Genomic DNA, 20190 nt, shown 5'->3' on the forward strand with positions numbered 1-20190 from the left:
TTTGCAGTTATTTTTTACCATCCATTAATCATCAAATGGAATTAGTATCACAGAATAATCTCCCATTCAAACCAGAGGGAGTATCCTCCTCGAAATATTTTCGCATACTTGTTAATAATTGTACTTATGTATTATTAATCGCATGCTATTGGCGAATAATATTTGCAAAAGTACAATAATTTTATCTATATTTGGTTATGATTTTCTTAACGATTAATCTCTACGTCGAGGTTAATACACAAACGCCAAAAAAATGAATATGCCTTTCAGACATATTTTCTCTGTTCGACTGAATTGACAATGACATAGAACTACCATTAGTCCCAAGATTATATAGCCGATTTCATATATTTAAGTTATTGTATTTTTGAGCTATCACTTTCACATGTTTGTGAAAGCACAGACCGATAGGCGATCAAATATTTGATAGATATTATTCAAAATTTGATAAAAATCTACGCTTTAAATGTTAAAATTGTGAACAAAATTTTCTTTACCTAATTTTTTAGGTTTTTGAATTATTGCGTACAGATGATCATTTCCTGGATGGATTTGATTCCACATTTGATGCATATTTACTCTTAATATGTTAAATCTGTGCCACAGATTTTATTCATCTAGCTTTCTTCGTTTCTAAGTTATTGCGTTAATTTCCATTCGAACAGTCGAAGAGACATAATTTCTCTGAATGGAATAGATTTTGTTCAGAATTCGATAAAAACTACAAACATGGTATAAATGCAGTGTACCAAATTTCATCCTTCTAGGTTCAAAACTATCATATCCATCGGTAGAATAACATAATTCTAAAAATACCTTTTAAGCTTTTGTGCTTACTGACAGACAGACTCAGAAAAGTCCAAAATGTAGAGATTCGACGAAATTTAGAGTTCTAATTTTTCGACGCTTACAGAACTCTTTCTTTATGTATTTCGTTTACGAGAAAGTAAAAATAAGTTAACTAACCTTTTAAAATATTTCAGTACTATGTTCATATACTAGGTAAAAGTACATCTCATTTTATAATGTTTCAATAAAATTTTATGGATTTATAGAAATTTGATTTAGAAATGGCAGTGAAACATTATTATAAAAAAAGTAGAAGATGAAATTAAATAGTCATTTTTAAACATGATAATGCTACCATGTTTCGTAAATTTCTTTTATTTTTTCCCTCATAACATTTACTTGCCACAAAATATTGACTAAACATATTGTCTACTTTCATCGCATATAGACTGCATGTTCACAAATTTCATCAAACAAGCGTAAATCAATGAAATTTAAGAATAATACGAAAATGGAATTGAGGATTCTCTGAAATAAGAATCAATGCTGTTGGGTTTTTAGGTTAATTACGACGCGAGATCTTCAGAAACCGTCGATGTTTTAGTTTTTACACAGTCCATTCATTTTAGTTATACCTGACCATTACTCATGAAATGCTTAGGTGTGGTCGTGCATTAGTTAACAAGTTTTGGCTTTCTGGATAAAGGAATTAGTATGGCAGATGACGAAGTTTTAAAATAGGTTGAGAAATAAGCATTTTTACTTTCCAGTATACGCAGTTTCGAGAAAGTATACTAATCGTCAAAAAATTCGAACTCGAGATTTCAACGAATCTCCAAGTTTTAAACCTCTCTGAGTTCAAAAATCCTGTCCGTCTGTCTGTTTGTGACAATATAACTCAAAAATGATTTGAGCTAGACATTTGAAATCTGGTATACTGTCTTTACACTAAATTTGAAGATTTCTAGCAAGTTTTGAATAAAATCTGTTTAGAGGAAGTTCGTCTGTTTCGCTGTTCGAATATAAGTCAAGACGATAATTAAAAAACGAAGAGAGCTAGTAAATAACAGATTTAACATCTTTAGTGCAGACATTTGTCGAATATTGAAGTAAATACAATAAAGGATTGACTGTCTTTCAGTTTTTACTTTCACAAACGAGAAAACGCGATAACTCAAAAACGCAAATGACTCAAATATGTCAAATTTGGTATGGGATTCTGTGACTGCAGTTTTGTGTCAAATTTTTGTTTCAATCGGAAAAAAACGTGCCTAAAGCACAAATTCGATTCTCGGATACTATTAACCACATCCCAAGGATTAATCGTAAAAAATCTCGCCAAGAATGGCACGACAGATTCAGTAAAAATGCTAAATTCACGCCAATGTTAATATTTCATAACTATTGTACGCCAAAGCTATGCGAGACATTCTCTGGCGCGACAATTTTATTAGAGAAAGTTTTGGGGTGACTACTTCTGCTGGTTTTAATACGGAAAAAATAACGAAAGACATTAAATAAATTTCAAAATATTTTATGTTTCTGCTAAAAGATGAAATATTAAAAATATTCTTCTTTATTTCGAAAAATGAATGATTTTACGGAATATAATCCTTCGAATCTTTTTATTTGAAGGAAATTACGAATTTTGGTAGTGATTAATGCTGTTTAGAAAATAATAAATATCAGTAATAAAAGAAGCATTTTTTTCTTTCACTTTTTAAATTACAATTCCCAGAGGCAGTAATCTCTACTCGACTGTCTAAAATACTTAATAAATGTGACGTGTTTTGTGTTCAGCTTCGTCGTATAATAAAGAAAACCGATTACGCATCTTATGCATCAGTGCAAAGAAATTTGTGTATCTTTTGGAACTGACATTTGGCAGTGATTTATAATTATGATTACGAAAAAAAAAATATATCAAGTTACTTTTGCATAGCTCGTTGCTATAGCGCACGCATACGTACGGGTAGACACAATTTTCTGTAAGTAGTGACATAGAAACACACATTTAAACTCATCAGTCTACTTTATACATTTTTATGTTTTCGCCTTTACATGCACAAAAATAAACAAATGATTCAGATGACTTTGGCTTAAAGTTCGACATATTCTGGAGATAAAATTATGTGCGAAATTTCATGGGGTCAAGTTACTGCATTTTCACTTCTATGTAGAAAAACATATCACCGAAATTTTGAAAGACATTCGGAAAGAAAGAGAGAGAGAGAGAGAGAGAGAAACAGATATTACTTAGGCAATTTGAAAGAAATCAGCAATGGAAGTTGAAGTTGTTGATGAAATCGTGTCCGCGGTAGTGCAATAACTCTTGAGGGTAAAGACCCCTGAGCACACGAGGGCAGAAGTCTGACTTCTAGCTCATGGGGGGGGGGCTCTTTCACACACCTCACAGATAGAACATAGGGTAAAGAACAACCATGCCCGAAGCAGGACGCACAGATCATGGGGAAAACGCACTACCCCTAGGCCAGAAGCCAGCAGCAATTGAAATTAAATTTATGTTAAGGATTATTAAAATAAAAATATTTTTTGAGGATAAATTCAATAAATTTTAATAAACCATAATTATATTTATACCAATGATAAAATACCGTCATGTCATCTTTCATAATCGCTCTAAATTTAAAAACAAGCAACAGCTTTTCTTGCCATCCGAGATGCTGTCGAGATACATTTCATTGAGCGAAACTCATATAACTCTTGTGACAGCTGATGATTTTTACAGACTATATACCGAATTCCATTTCAAATATCTTACAATTGGTTTCTTATTATACTAATTTATATATTATAATGTGTTCGAATTACACATTCACATTACATATGCCCTCTCTCATCTATACATACGCAATAAAACCTCCGTCATAGCAAATTCGATCACAATACGATGGTTTCTTTCCTGTTACATATTCTTTTCTTTTTTCATCCGAACTATTTAATTTGGTGGATAACTGTCAACAGAGCTCTACATCTTATTTTTTAACAACTTTTTTGCACATTTTTCGTTGCCATAATTGCCATTTATGCATATCTAAAATCTGTTCGAAAATTTAATTTCATTCTTAAATAATCAACTTTTTTAAACTTACTGTTTTGAAAATGAAACTTTTTTGCATCAAGACAATAAAATTTGCAGTTTGTAATCAAGTATGTAGATAATATACAAATTTATAAAATCTCTTATCAATGATAAACATGTTTAATTAAGATAATATATTTTGTTGAATATTATCATGGAAGAAGTAAATTTCCAAACAACAATGCAATTTCCAATTATATAGATCTAAAAAAAGGATCGAAAAAACCTCTGTTTTTCACACAGAGACATTTATGGTGGCTACATTAAAAAATTAATTTTTTGTAAAAATATGAAATATTTTTTATTCAATAATCTTAATTTCTGAACAATGTTCTTCATAAAATTGTTTAAAATTTGTTTTAGTTCTTTATTTTAGATGAAATGTTTAGATGTTTTAGTTCGCCCTTTGACAAATTACAATGATTTTTATATTTGCAAAGTAAAATGCAATTTTATAATGTTATTTTTATTTTTATTTTATTATTAAATAATATTTTATATTTTTAAATCCTATTTTCTCAAATTCTAGACCCTGGTAGAGTTTTTTTTTACAAAGGAACCTCATAAATTAAAATGCATGCATATTTTTTGTTGAAATTTAGTATAATAACTTCTCAATATATTCTATAGAATTCTTGAATTAGAGAATAAATAACCTTTTCATTTAAAAGTACTCTATAGTAGTTTAAATGTTTCACAATGCCAAAAAAATTTATAAATATCAAGTTATATGTGATTTGAATCCCGATATTTAAAGAATGGGTAAAAATGCAGCTTATTTTTTAGCTAAAAAACTAAATAATATATTTCTTCAGCTATTTCCAATATTTTGAGCAAAATCATTTGATAAAGATTTTTGGTCAATACCTCTTTCGAGACAAGAATAAAAAACATTTTCTCAATTTTTTAAATACTTTTGGCGTTTAGCTTATATATTTCTGTTTCTTAGATGTTTTTACAATGGATTTTACACAAAAATTCACAAATACAGCAATTTTACTGCATTTTTCAAAATTCTTAATGAAAGAAAAATTTACTTCACTATTGCTTTCGACATTGACTTTTTACTGAACAAATATTTATTTTCCATTTTGAAAAAATCTTTTTTTTTTGTTTGAAAATTATCAGAAAAATAAAATATTTCAGAATTTGTTTATTATTATCATTGGAAGTTAGGCATCTCTATTCGTGGTTCAGAATGGCGTGATTTGTATTCATTTGAGTAAAAAATCAACAGGAATCAATAGTTGGACAATAGAGGTACAAGTTTTGTGCTGTAAAATACATCGATACCGTCGCAGAATTATAATTGCGTAATTATTCTATCGCAAGGACACGGTCATTATTAGATTATGATTTCTGAGTACAGGAGGGTTTCAAACGAAGTTCAGAAACAGGACAGACAGTTGGTAGAAGTAGAAATTTGACCTTTAGAAAGTTTTTAAAATTCCAAATCATCTGAATTTTGGAATGAAAATGTTTTTAATACTTCTGAGATATATCCCTAGTCGTATCATTTAGGTTTTCCATTCAGTATGCTTTGAATTGACATTGATCGCTCATAAAGGAGTTTTGTATGTAAGTAGTTGAAACTTAATTTTTTAGTTAGTGTTTTTTATACGTATGGTGTAAGAAAACAAAGGAAGTCCTTTGAAAGAAAAGATTTATCACAAAATCAAAGAAATAAATACTACGGTAAAAAAGCATTGGTACATATCATTTTTCTACATTGCATTATGATTGTTGAAACATCTGGGCCATCGATGAACCTATCCAAGCCGGCAAAGAAGAAATCAGGTTATTAATGACTTCCTGAATTTCGGCTTCGGACCTGAAATACTTTTTTTTTTCAAATTCCATATGATGTACCCACGTTTTAGCCCCCACCCCAATGATACAGTGCAAGAAAGAAACACTTTCAGCCTGATATTGCATTAAATTCTGAAGAGACAATCTCATTTGTGTGTTTTTTTATCGTTTGAATTGCCGTAATACCCAATAAAAACACAACTTCCGTAAACTAATTTTTTTGCATATATTTAGTACATTGCTAAAGTAGGTGTTGAGTTCGTGTACAATCTTTTTCCCACATTAATACGGCAATCGACAGAAGTTTTCGATACTGCACATATTGTCATATATGATGAATGAGCTTGGACACTATTACTTTTGCTCATCACCTTTTTGAATTTTACCTAGTTCAAATTCCTTACACCTAAACCAGCTGACATTATACTCAAACTTGTTCTTAGTCTACCCCACGACGACCCGTTGCTTATTAAAATAATTGCGCTGTCTTCAATGGAATTAAACTGGCGAATGTGACCAGAGAAATATTAAAAGCGTTTAATAAATTTTTAGATGACAAAGAAGTGTAAAAGAATAATTAAGGTTTAATTTCTGGAATCTTTTTTCCCAAAAAGTTAATTTTTCATTAAATTTTATGATAGTTCCTGGGCCCTCGTTCGCTTTCTCCAATTTATAATTCATTATATATTTATTTTCCTCTTGAATGTATAAATTAATAAAAAGAAAATAAATGCAAAACGTTAGTAACGTATTTGCTTTTGAATAATTTATTAATAGTAAAGTAAAACATTAAATTAAATTTCACCAAATCATATTAAATATTTTATATTCTATTAAAGGTAATGCAGAAAAAAATATTGTAATCGTCAAAAATTTTGATTTTAAAATTCAAATATTATTTAATCATTAAGTAACTAATTTCCTCGAATTTTTATTTAAAAAACTTCATGCCCCATCTTTAAGAAGAAAGATGATTTTTCTTCTGAAAATTAAAAGAAACCATAAAATTTTTTTAAAAATTAATATTTACTCTTCTGCAATAAAATATGTAATGTTGGCATTCATTGTACACATATTCTTTTATGCTTTACAAGTTTATCTTATCGTTTTTACTATTAAATATATTCTTTCATATAATCTAGAAAAATAATGAAAACTTTATTTATTTTTTAAAAACTGAAAACTTTACCTTTTCTATCTGGAAGCCAAGTTCTGCTCGCCAAAGGAGAAAAAAAAATTGAGCAAGTCATATTAGTCTTTAGCATGAAGTGATTAAGTAAAAAATTTAGCAATAATTTTTTTTCTCATTCAAACTCCTCAGACTACACCCAGATTTCTAAGTTGCCAATTTCATTTCTCTCTTCCTTTCCCGCCCAAAAAATGTATGATTCACAGAAGAGAATGTCGGGGGCTTACAAAATTTCATTTGTAATCACATGAATAAAGTTTCAGAGAAAAAAATTATTTTATAATTATTACGAAAAAACATAATTTTGACTGAGGTCACCGGGCTATTATTATAGCTAGCAATATTCTTCTGTCTGTATTATAATAACCTTCTGCATAGAAGCTCCATTCCATCATGTACTAATTGCCTTTGACGACCATCTGGTTCGCTGAGGATATTGCTTATGTTTAATGTCAGTTAATTCGTTTAGATATAATTTCATGCCCGTAATTTCGTCAGATTTTCATATATTAAAGCTGTGTTAGTTTAATTCTCTTACATATGTTGTTCATTTTTTAAAGAACCTTTCTAATGGTGAAAATCCCATACAACAAAGTGCTATTAAAAGCTTAAATTTTCGGCTAATCTATCTTCTAAATTTCGTGGTATTGTAGTAATTTCACATTTTTTTCCATTTCGTAAACTATACAGATATTATGCAAAGTTTTTCTTGTTTAGTTTCTAACTTAGGGAAAAGATCGCACGATTAAACATTTGATGAAACAATGAAAACAGTTTCAATTTCAGGGGCAACAATGTAATCTGTTGTAAAAAATCAGGCAAAAGATACTTTTTAAAAATTGCTGAAATTCAGGAAAATTTTGCTTTAGTCTTAAATTGTACCATTAAAAAGGCAATTTTTCAAAATTTTGGAATTGTGTAAATTTTATATTTGTGCAATAATATTTTGAAAATTATTTAGGAAAAACATCAAAATTCAGCTTAATTTTTAATTAATTAACATCGTAATTTTCTATAAAGTGCTGAAACACTTAGACTTTTGAAAAAGTGTATAGCTTTGATTCTTTCGTTATATAACAAAATTTTGCAGACATAAAAGGATGCATTTTCTATTATATTTGCCCATTAACAGAACTCTATTGTTAGTCTACGCGTCCTGATGATAGCTATATGAAATAAAAACATGAACTTTTCCCTGTATCAAAGAAATTTTTTAGCGTATTTGTTCTTATAATTCATTTGATTGACGTGGAAAAAAACATAACAGCAATTTTTTTGGTTTAAATTGTCGAATTGACCATCCAAAACCCTCACTATATTTGTTCCTCGCCATGAAAACAAATAATTGTATGTGTGGCAGGATAGTGAGGGTGTAAATTGGTTTTTCACGTTTCAATAAAAGAAACTATTAACCTGACTAGAAAAGTTTATATCGATGAATCCTGACTAGAAAAGGTTATATTAATCGACTAGAAAAGTAGTTATAAGTATATTATAGGTACTGAAAAAAAAGGCTGTGCAGTGAATTGTCAAACGTATGAATGTCATGAATATATGTTACAAATTTTTAAATTTGGAAAAATATTTTTAATTTTTTCAATCCAAGTGAAATTTTTGTAATTATACTTAAAAATATACTGTCCACGCAGGAATATCTGGTAAGCGTTCAGATCGATAACTTCATTTCTTGTTGAAAAATTCAATTTTCTTAAAAAGAAACACGAGGTCTTGGAGATATGCATATAAATACCTTTTTATCGTCCAAATTTGTGGAGAAAGAAGAAAACTTATTCTTAAACTATTATTCTGCGGCATTATAATAATGTATTTAAAAAAAAGTGTGAAAAAGAGAGAGAGAACGGAAGATTAAAATTAAAAAAGAAATTTTCAGTAGTTGTGACTACAGATTCTCAGGATTATATATATATAAAAAAAAATGTTAAATACTTCGCAAACATCAAACCATCGGAAAATGTGTTCGGGTTTAATAATTGAAACAAAGTGTTAATTTTAATTTTGATCACTTAAAAAAATCGACTAATATATATTTATTTAATTACATTTTCATTAAACTTTCAGAACAATGTCATGAAGTTATTAATAAAATTTTCGTTCTGACTTTTGATTCATAAAACATATTTGTAACTTCAAACTTCCTAAAAACTACTTCGTAAAATTAATCAAATACAAAATCTTCGAATAAAATATTTTTTTTTTCTTATGGCAATGATAAAACTAGTTATTTTTTAAGTGTTTATTTGAGAAAAAAGTTCAATTAGCGAATGCGAATTCATTAAGTCTAATTTACATTTAAAAAACTTTTTCGATTAAATTTTGTAAAACAATTATCTATAAACAATTATCTATTAGCTGTTGGCCTGTAAAAAAGAAAATTTGAATTTCTTAATGGTATAGTCGATTGTTAGGGAAATTAATTTATCTTTTCTGGGAATTTGAATTGATTTCGCAAAATTAATAATCGGAAAAAAATAATTGAATTTTATTTCATGAAAAAAAAAATGAAAATCATCATCTTTATCAATTAATAATAAAGCCTCTTATTATGAGGTAAAATTCATTAATTTTATTTGAGAGTTATTTAGAATATAAAAAATATATATAATGATATATATAATCATAAAATATATATAATAATATATAAATCTATATAAAAATGTTCAATAAAATGTGTTTCTACTCAACATCTATTGTTTTAAAATTATTATAAAACTCCTCTCTTTTATATAATAAATCTATATCAAATAATTTTAGTTTTATATTCCAAAAGTAAAATCTTTAATGCTTAAGGCAAAAGATTCAAGCGTTTATATGTCATAAAAACATCTTCGGGAAAATAAAAGATGCTACCTATAATTTGCACATGCCATTTGCCATGCTATATGGAAAGATTTAATAAATTTTAAAATATTTCATAAAAATCATTCGTAACTTTGATAAGAGTTTTATAGCATACTTTTATTTCCTTACATTTCCAAATATAATTTCTTAAAAAAAATTCCTTAAAATTAAAATAAAGAACAAAACAAAATGATTGCAATCAAATATAGCTCTAAAAATGAATAAGTTTATGTTATTGAGAAAACTACGAAAATGTTTGATGAAATTTATTTACCAGCTCAAATTTTCTTTTAATATAATTATTAATTGCTAATTAACATATCTTTCTAAATATAAACAATTTTCTTTTTTATGTATAGGGTGCGTATGCTTATCTTTAAAAAATAATTTAAACATGAGCAAATGTTTAGATATTAGAGTATGTATTTAATAATTAATTCCTTTAATAAACATCCTCCTTTTTAAATATAATAACATGCAATGCTTTCTTTAATTGAATTTCTTTCTCATAGAGTTTCATAAATGATGATGAAATCACTAAGCGTAAATTATTATTCAGTCGATAAAAAATTAAAAAAAAAATACACGCAAACACAAATTTTCGATATTTTGATAAAATTTTCAATCGCCTTTGAAAGTTTGCTCATTCAGTTTTAAAATAAAATAATCTATTACAATCTAATATCTATGCTTGGTGTAGTTCAACTATTTTTTAAAATTATTATTTCTTTTATTTAAAATTTTTATTTCTTTTTTAGCTTATTAAATTATTTATTTCTGTAACATAATTTGAACCAAAAAGTGACAAACAAAATAAATCGTTGGCTAATTTATAAAAATGTTTGCTTATTGCAATATTAATCAAATTCAGTAAATTTCGTAAGAATTTTAATTTTCATATTTTATTTAAAAACCGTTATCTAATTTTTAAATTTTCTTTCTGAATTGTTGAAAAAAATAACGAGGAACACAATTAAATGAAAATTATTATTTTTTCAATTTTATTGAATAGAAAGTAGAGCAAAATTTTATTTTCCTGTATTACAAATTTTAAAACTATTTTGTGACAGCAAAATTTGTATTCAGACAACGAATCAAACAAAAATGCGTTTAGACTGTCTAAAATAATAATAAATTACTAAAAGAAAAAATTAATAAAAACATTTTTTTTTAATTAAATAAACATTTAAAAAGCAAACGTGAAGTTATTCATACAACTTTTAATAGAAAATTTCAAATATGATAAATCATATTCAATTAAGTCAAACTAAATTTATTAATCAGAATTCAAAATTATATAATAAATGAAAATACTTCGGGGCATTTTTATGTAGAATGTAATAGCATAATCTTTTTGGAACAATTCAGTTTTCATTATTACAATCGTAAAAACTATATTATATTTTTTACATGAATTATTGAATAATAAAGTTACTGAGTTAAATATCATAGAACAAGAAAAAATTTTATTCGAAAAAATGAATAGTGATAAAAGAATTAAAAAAAATCCTAGTTTTGCATTATTTTTAAAAATTCCAACAGCAGAAAATAAAACTACTGTTTTTTAAATCCTAAATAATGAAATAATAATAAATAAAGTCGGAAGTTACCCCTTAGAAATAAATAATTAATAGAAAAATATGTAGAATAATTATTCGCTTACATACCTTTCCAGCACAAATTTGTGAATATTGTATAAAGAATAACCCATTCGAAATAGGTCAAGCCTCATTTACTCTACAGGAAATTCATCTTTTATTTAGAAATCGTCTTCACATGAGCGCGCTTTCGCTGACAGTCTTTTGCGTTTCCTTTTCATTTATTATCGTCTGTTATTTAGTTTTTTTCTTTTTCGTCTGCAAAATCTCGTTCTTCTATCCGTAAGAAAGGCGTTCGCCTATAACACACACCGTGAGCTGTGTGATTGTCCAATACGTTTCGCGGTATTATTAAGCGAGTAGGCTTTTTTGATCACGTGGCTTTTTATACAGCGCGTCACCATAGTAACTTGCAAACGATTCTCGTTAATGATAGCTCATCTTTTTTTGAGTTCGAAAGACTAAAGTTTTTCCTTTCTATTATACTCATAAGCTTAGGCTCTTTTTTTTATTTGATGCACTTTGTTGCTTATTGATATCCTTAATGGTTAAACTTGGACAAGAATGAAGAACTTCTTAATTAATTAATTCTTTATGTATTTAATTAGCCAACTATATTAATTGGCTCCGAGAAATATTCGGGTATTTTCGAATACAATTGAAATGATGATGCTTTGCGAATTAATAAAATTTAATTGCCAAAATATAATTATATAACATGCAAACAGTATTTGTAATTAATATTATCATTCTATTCTTTTTTTTTGTGAAGAAATCAACCATAAAAAATATCAAATTTATTCGAAAATTCAATTCATTATTTTATTTGAAAAATATCGGAAGTAGAAAATAAAAAAAAATATCGAAGTAGAAAATTAAAAAAAAAATATCGAAGTAGAAAATTAAAAAAAAAAATATCGGTGATATAGTAATCTAAAATGCATAATTAAGAAATGAACGTCAAATGGCTTAAATCGTTAGAAATTAATCTAAATATAACAAAATCAGGAATATATTCGAATAAAGCACAATGTGAATTAAACTTTTAAAGGCAGTTATAATTCTTTAGTGATAACTTTTCAAGAGTTTTCTACAGCTGTGTTTACAAGGTCAAGAAATTAGGAAAATTTTCTTCAAAATGTTTTTAAGAATGACACACAATTCTCAAGTTATAAAACCTTGTTTACAATAATTTATCCTCAAAAATTAGTAATTGAGATGATTTCAAATATCTTCAACAGAAGCCTCTATAAAATTTGAAATCCTTCAAGTGTTTGTAAAGAATGTCATAATGTGAGTCTTAAAAACATGTTCACTTTAAACTTAAATGGTATTCATTCGACATTCGTAATATATCTAGGAAATTGTTTAATTTTTTGAGAGGCCTTAACATTTATTTTCCTTAATTATAATCATTTAAGAACTATTATAAATGTTAGAAATAAAACAAAATTAACTATCAGACAAATTTTATTTTAAGGGTATTTTTTATTTTAAAATATCAGTAGAATTTTTGAAGGTTTTTTTTATAAATTATTAACTTTTGAGACCCTGGGAAACTTGAGAAAAAAATTTAAAGAACTATTATTAATAAAAAAAAACATCCAGATAAGTATTACGAAATTGCTTGATAGAAACTGAAATCCATTTCTTTTAAACTATAAAAGTCAGATAATTTCTGTAAGATTCTGACATTTTTAGTTTAATAATGCAATTTTTATTTTGATAGAAAACAAAACTGATTTACTGCATGTGGAGACACATTTTTTTTTTTTTTTTGTCATCCTTACACCTAGTTGTTGTTAATGTTATTATAACATTGAATTGAAAAACGAATGTTTCATATTCCTTAAATAAGGACATAATATAAACAATTGAGTTAATATAACTTATTTCAACACGAGATAAACTAAATCTAAACGAGTTTCAAAACACCATTAATTTAGTGTGCTATATCTTCTTATTGACTGGAAGATAAAATTCTGTAATGGAGCAAGGTAAAAGGGGCGCTTATATGCTTTTTTCGAATCTTGCACTTTCATCTATTTTAATTCTGTCGCATTTTCCTTCAAATACGGTACCGAGTTTTTTCTATAGCGATTAAATATTAAATTAATTCCTCTGTTTCAATTATCAAAGTTTATTTCTATCAAATTTCAGGACTATAAACTCTTCCGCATTGAAATATATTGCTCATACGTTTCAGCAAAGAAATCTGAAATATGCTGTTGTTTCGAATGGCTATTGTCTAAACAAGCCCACTGACTTCAAAGTCATTTGTGGTTTAAGCCAATGGTACGTCTCTTGTTTTTACATTAGCACCAACTAGGGCCAAGAGAAAGCCTTAGCTACACACACGCCACAACCCGTTTTACGTGGCGTACTTCATTCACGCATTTCATTCACTCACCCACAGATCATAATTTAGACCTGAATCAGATAACGATTACCCCTGATCCAGTACTCCCAGTGGTATTACTCTCGACATGGAGGACTTTGTGACCACGACAGATTTATACGCACGTCAGTCACCACGCACGCGGAGAGTCTTCGGCTGACGGGACTCGAACTAGCAACTAAAGGGACACGAATCCACCGCCCTACCAACCAAGCTATCCCTACCCAAGCTGAAAAATACATGCTAATTATAAGTTCTTGTTTGCTGACCTGTTCTTGCCTTTAAAGCAAGAAAAATAAAACAGAGAAGAGAGAAGTAATCACCGATTACGATTTTGGAGCCAAGCGATGGAACATGCAACCACGTTTTTCCAATAGTTCCTTCCCTCAAAAGCACATTTGGAGGAATTTGGAAAATTTTAATATTTTCTTAAAGTTGTGGCCTCCTCCTTATTTCACAGGATGACAGGTGTAGATGAAGATGAGGGCGAGGATCAAAGAATGACTACCTTGTGGCTAGGGCGTCAACTGCTTCGAAGAGAATGCCAGTTCAGGGAATCGGTCAATGGTGTGGAGGGATTGTAATAATCGGCTGTACACAAGAAGTCCTTACCTTAGAACTCTCTTTACTTCCTTTCTTTCAATGTGCAATACTGATTATCTTTTAGTACTATTACTACTCTCATGTAAAACATTCCATACAAAGAATTAGTTTGTTATTAAAAGAACCTTAAGAAGTTTTGTATAGTCAAAAATTTCGATTTTTAAAATTTTAGTCTCATAAAATTTGGGTCATTTAATCAATTTTTGATTATGTTTACCGTTTGTGGAAGCTTCAAGAGCCAAATTTTCTTAGGTTAACTTTTAAAAATATAAACAACCAGAATCCTTAAGATAAGAATATACATTTTTCTTTAAACATTTTTAATACAGATAATTGCCGATGTCCTTGCAAAGGGGTAGCGCATCTTCCCCGTGATCTGGACGTTTCGGGTTCGAATCCCGGTTCGGGCCTGGTTGATCTTCATCTGTGTTCTATCTGTGAGGTGTGTGAATGTACCCCCCTGTAAAAAGAGTTGTGCACGCAAATGTGTGAGTTTCATCTTCATATGAGCCAGAAGTCAGACTTCTGCCCTCGGGTGCTCAGGGGGCTTTACCCTCAGAAGCTACTGCACCCCCTTTCCATGGTAACGCGGACACGACATCATCATCCTCATCAATGCAGATAGTTATTTATAAAATTCTTTTCATTTCATGGATGTTAATTTATGTGTTATTAACCGTTCTTTGGCGATACTGGTTGTGGCATCTTAGTGGCTTCCTTGATAAATTATTTTTGAACAAATTTGTTATTCATAGTGCAATGTTATTTCATAGTGCAATGCATCTCCCTAATCTTTTGTTATCTCACCTATAAATTTTATTTTAATTTAAAATATAAATAATTAAGCCTTCAACTGATACAAATCGATACAAAAATTATGTGAAATCCGATCATTCGATAGAAAGTCTGTGCTAATATATAATTCGATACAAAAACTATATTGTATTCCATATTTAGATACCAAAATTACATGGTATCTGATAATTAAAAAAAAAATTATACGGCATCCATAGACATCTTAAATATTCCGTAGATTCTTAATAAAATCAAGGCGATACATTTTTAAATAATTAGAAATAGAACAGATAATAATGGAAAGGGAATAAATGGAAATATAATTGGAGACAATGACAATCTGTTTGCACCATGGCTTTTGAATAATGAAGAAACGAACTGTCATTTAATTGTTGATTCTTGAAAACTAGTAATAAGTATTATACCAAAAAATGAACTGTTTAGAACTGGTAATAAGTATTATACCAAATATGAGTATTACTAGTTCGGTATTACAGAAGCTATACCAAACTAGTAATAAGTATTATACCAAAAAATGAACTGTTATTATACCAAAAAATGAACTGTTTAGAACTGAACCCCAGAGAAAATATGTGGATGCATTTAGAGTACAGCCTCTCTCTCATTTTTCTTTCTCTATAGCTGTATCTATAATGATACTAGTTGTATAGAGATTTAAGATTTGAGTGATATTATATATATAATAAAGCAATAATGACTATAATATATATATAATAACTATAATATATACAGGGTGTTCATTAATTATTGTCGTGGTTTCCGTACCTCATAACTTTCGAATAAAAAATATTACGCAAAAACTGATTACGTATTCATAAATTACAACTCAAAGAATTTTATTAATGATATTAAAGTGTAAAGCTTGCACAATTTGCGCTTTGTAGGCATTCAGCTGAAGGCGATTATGTATTCGTAAATTAGCTGAACAAATTTTGACTTTTGATAATCGTGCGGGTTCTCCGAGCCCCATATTCTACAGTTATGTTTATTCACTTTTTCTGACACATGAAAAGTGGATTTGTCACTGAAGAACCATTTCCGAAGGTAATTTTCATCATCCTCAATTCGAGTCAAAATTTGTTCAGCGAATTTACGAATACATAATCGCCTTCAGCTGAATGCCTACAAAGTGCAAATTGTGCAAGCTTTACACTTTAATATCATTAATAAAATTCTTTGAGTTGTAATTTACGAATACGTAATCGGTTTTTGAGTAATATTTTTTATTCGAAAGTTATGAGGTACGGAAACCCCGACAATAATTAATGAACACCCTATATAATAAAGCAATATATGACTATGTTTTAAAAAATATGCCATCTTTTATGATTTTCGGTATTACAGAAGCTATAGAAATTTATCTTCTTTTACAGAATATCGATTATGTATTATAGATTGCTTTACCCCTTTTGCACATAAATGTCAATTCTGCATGTGAATCAATTTATTAAGAGCGGTGGAAAAGAAATTATACCTTTCGATTTTGAAGATGGAGGTCGGGATTAATCGATATAAATTTATTTTTTTCCTCTGATATAATAAATAAAAGAAGCCAGAAAGAAATTAATAAGAAAGCATTTTATTCGCGAAAATGACTTTAGAGATCATTAACGTCAGTAAACAGAAACTTTAATATTCTTTATTACCACTAGAAAATTATTTTCTTTCATTATATTTTTTTATATTTACTGGCATCAGAGATGTCTATAATTTTTTGTTTGACGATCTTCATTAATCTAAATTGTACGCAATAGGAAATCAATAAGATCACAAGATTAATAAGGTACACTATATTCGGGAAGAGGCCAATAATAAAAACAAATATGTATTTAACAACTAATTATTATTATTACAAAAAAAAAAGATTGTCTCCATATATCCAACATTTATAAATAATGTTGAATCTGAAACTATAAAATAATAATATATAAATGGAAAATAAGCATAACCAATATTTTCAGTAAAGCAACTTTGCTGTTGCGGTAAAGCAACTAAACTGTTTTACAGTTTCTATTGAAATTCCTCATACTATGTGAGGGGGAAATCTATAAAGTTAGGACATATGTTTCCCACTGGTACTATTAACTGGAATCATTAGATCCCAGTGGTTTTCTAGGTAAGACAAATAACAACAACAAATATTTTTAGGATTGTTTACACCGAATTTCTATAAATCAATATCATGTGTGGTAAGGTGCAAAGAATACTTTCCAAATGGAATTTTGCTCATAAAACATAAAAACTTGGTGATTTTTTTCATACTGATTACTTTCCATTCTTTTACTGAGTTCTGAACTAATGTAACAGTATTCAATGAATTTTAGAATCAGGAATATCCCATTGTTGCTTATATTCTACTTCGTGTATTTCGAATCCCATTCGTTAATAATAGGCGGTTAGTAATAGATATTTTTGAGAAATCCATACCCAACAGTATTGCTTGAATTGAAGATCAATTTTCTGTACTTACATTTATAACTACCTTTGAGACAAATTTCTGAACCGTTCAATACAATAGCTCCATTTTATACTTTCCGTTGCATGAAAATACGAGTGGAATTCCGGTTACTGAGCAACAATCCATCAAACGAGATTATTCAAAGATAAAAGTTTTCACGCAGGCCTTAGTTATTACTTTCAGGAAATAGAAAGATTATCCTTATGAAACCAATATTTTATGATAGATGGTCGCTGAAGTAATCTTAATTCATTTTATTCAGATTGATATCCAATTTGCTACTAGAAAACAAATACTTTAAGAAACAAATATTTTTTCTGCTTATTTATAATGAAAACAGCTTATTCTTTTCATATACAGGGCAATTATAATTAAAATTGCCCTTTCAAAAGGCTGTAAAAAGAAACTACTCGTCGAAATAATTCGGTATTTCATCTAAGTATATGTGAAGCAATGAGAACTTGTTTTGAGAACAAAAAAAAAAAAAAAAAAAAAGTTTTAAGATTGACCTATAGATGGTGCTGTATTTGTCATAAAATGCTAATTAAATGCCGCATGGCCTCTGATTATGTCGGGGTATCATATAGTATATGTTGTGACACCTTGTTCAAAGCCCATTCACCTCGATAGGGTGGTGTCACAGCAGATAAGAAAAAAAAATAAGTAAAAACCATAGAAAAAGCAAAAATCAAATACGTTTTTAATTGTCCTTATGCCAAAAACCATAGAAAAAGCAAAACGTAATATATATATATATATATATATATATATATATATATATATATATATATATATATATATATATATATATATCAAGAAAATGAAGTAGGTCCTTTCTCGTGGAATGTTAATATGCTGTCCACACTTTTCTCCTACTCTAATATTTTTTTATAATTTTTATTTATCTTATCTATACCAAAAGGTAACTTTTCCACGCTATTACAAATTTAAAATCAAAAGTTGATTACTTAGTAAAAAAACAACTTTAAAATGTTGCAAAAAATTCCAATTTTATGAAACTTTAACGTCCTTGCGGCACTTCAAGGCTTGTTATAATATTTTTCAAATAATTTATTTTATCTACACCAAAAGGCAACTTTTCCACAATATTATAAATTAAAAATAAAAAATTGATTTTTTTTCGTTCCACCCCATTGTACAGCTTATAGGATCCGAAAGATTAATATCCTCGAAAAAGAAAAGTTTCAACGATGAATGCTGCTATAAACTCGCACCACACACTAACCTTTTGAATATGAAGAGACAACGTATGCATCTATAAAGAATTATCTTATGTCCCTAATTTGCAATTTTGAGTATTAAACTACCTTGCAGATGGAAATAGGTTTCGTCTGTCCATAAAATGTTTCATGGCCGTGTATTGACCACTTCAAAACGAATAAGTAATTGCTGGGCAAAAGTTTCTCATTTCTGCTAGTCAGCAGAAAGAAAATCTAGAACATGCGCAATTTTGAATGGATATCTTTGCAGGATGTTTCATTAAATTTCACGAACCTCCCTGATAAACATGTTTGAAGTTTGGAAAATTCTCCAGGCACTGGACGTTTCCAAAGTAATGATTAGTACTCCTTGCAGTACTATAGCCACATCGTTCCTAGATATCGAAGCTTTTTTGTCCTCTGCCGCATGATAGAAATCTGCATATTTAATGAAGAGATCATATACCAAATTTCATCTGTCCAGCTCAAAGCATTTTTGAATTATGTTTGTCAGAGACAGAGAGACGCACGGATAGACATTTTCCAAAAATGTGTTTTTCGATATCAAGGAGATTCAAGGAGATCTGAAAAGTGGAGATTTATTAAAATCTCAAGTTCGAATATTTTTTAACGCTTACAATACTTTATACTTAGCATACGAGAAAAAAAACACCAATGGTGATGATATAGCAGAGAGGTACGATCCAATACTATCCAAAAACATTTATTGCCTATTATCTTTTCCTTCATTTTTTTCCGTAGCAATTATGCTAATCACCATTGTTTTGTCTGATCCATTATTATTTTTTTTTCTTTCCAGAACACTGAGAAATCCCTGCAGACGACGATATAGCTAAAAATAACTAATGCATCGCAATTAAGAGCCGACCTTCACCGTGTCGAGAAAAAAAATTCTAATAATCTTACTTCTCATATCCCCGGAGGAAGAGAAAGAAAAAAAAGAGGCAATGTAATAGGATAAATTTTGTTTTGTCCCGTAATATCCACCACTTTTCTTTTTTGGGGGTGGCGAGAGCATAGAAATTGATGGGTGTTTTGTTGCTGTCGTGGAGATAATAAATCGTATGAGATTTGAAAGATGCATTAAGTAGAATGAATCTAATTTAATTAAAAAACTAGAAGAATGAACAAGAAATTTCAAGGATAATATTTGCAGTAATTTCTGGAGCATAAATAGCTAATAATAAAATGGATAAATGTCATAGTACACTACCGTTATGAAAAATTTGAAAGTTTTCCAAATTCACGAATAAAATGTAACTATCAGCCGCCTTTGAAGACCAGCTGGTTAGCCAGCAATTTTGGAAATGCTTAGTTTCGATTAAAT

The 20190-nt window shown here is 28.6% G+C and overlaps 1 protein-coding gene across 1 annotated transcript in view; it reads right to left on the bottom strand.

Annotated features, from left to right (window-relative positions):
- LOC129966838 (uncharacterized) overlaps nt 1-11637 on the bottom strand; it is an 80523-nt gene extending 68886 nt beyond the window's left edge. The window contains exon 1 of the mRNA XM_056081426.1: nt 11417-11637. The gene's annotated coding sequence lies outside the window, so the exon portion shown is untranslated. The remainder of the gene's footprint in view (nt 1-11416) is intronic.
- Nucleotides 11638-20190: the final 8553 nt, after the last annotated feature.

This window comes from Argiope bruennichi, chromosome 4 (genome assembly GCF_947563725.1).
Source record: "Argiope bruennichi chromosome 4, qqArgBrue1.1, whole genome shotgun sequence".
NCBI classification, from domain to species: Eukaryota; Metazoa; Arthropoda; class Arachnida; order Araneae; family Araneidae; genus Argiope; species Argiope bruennichi.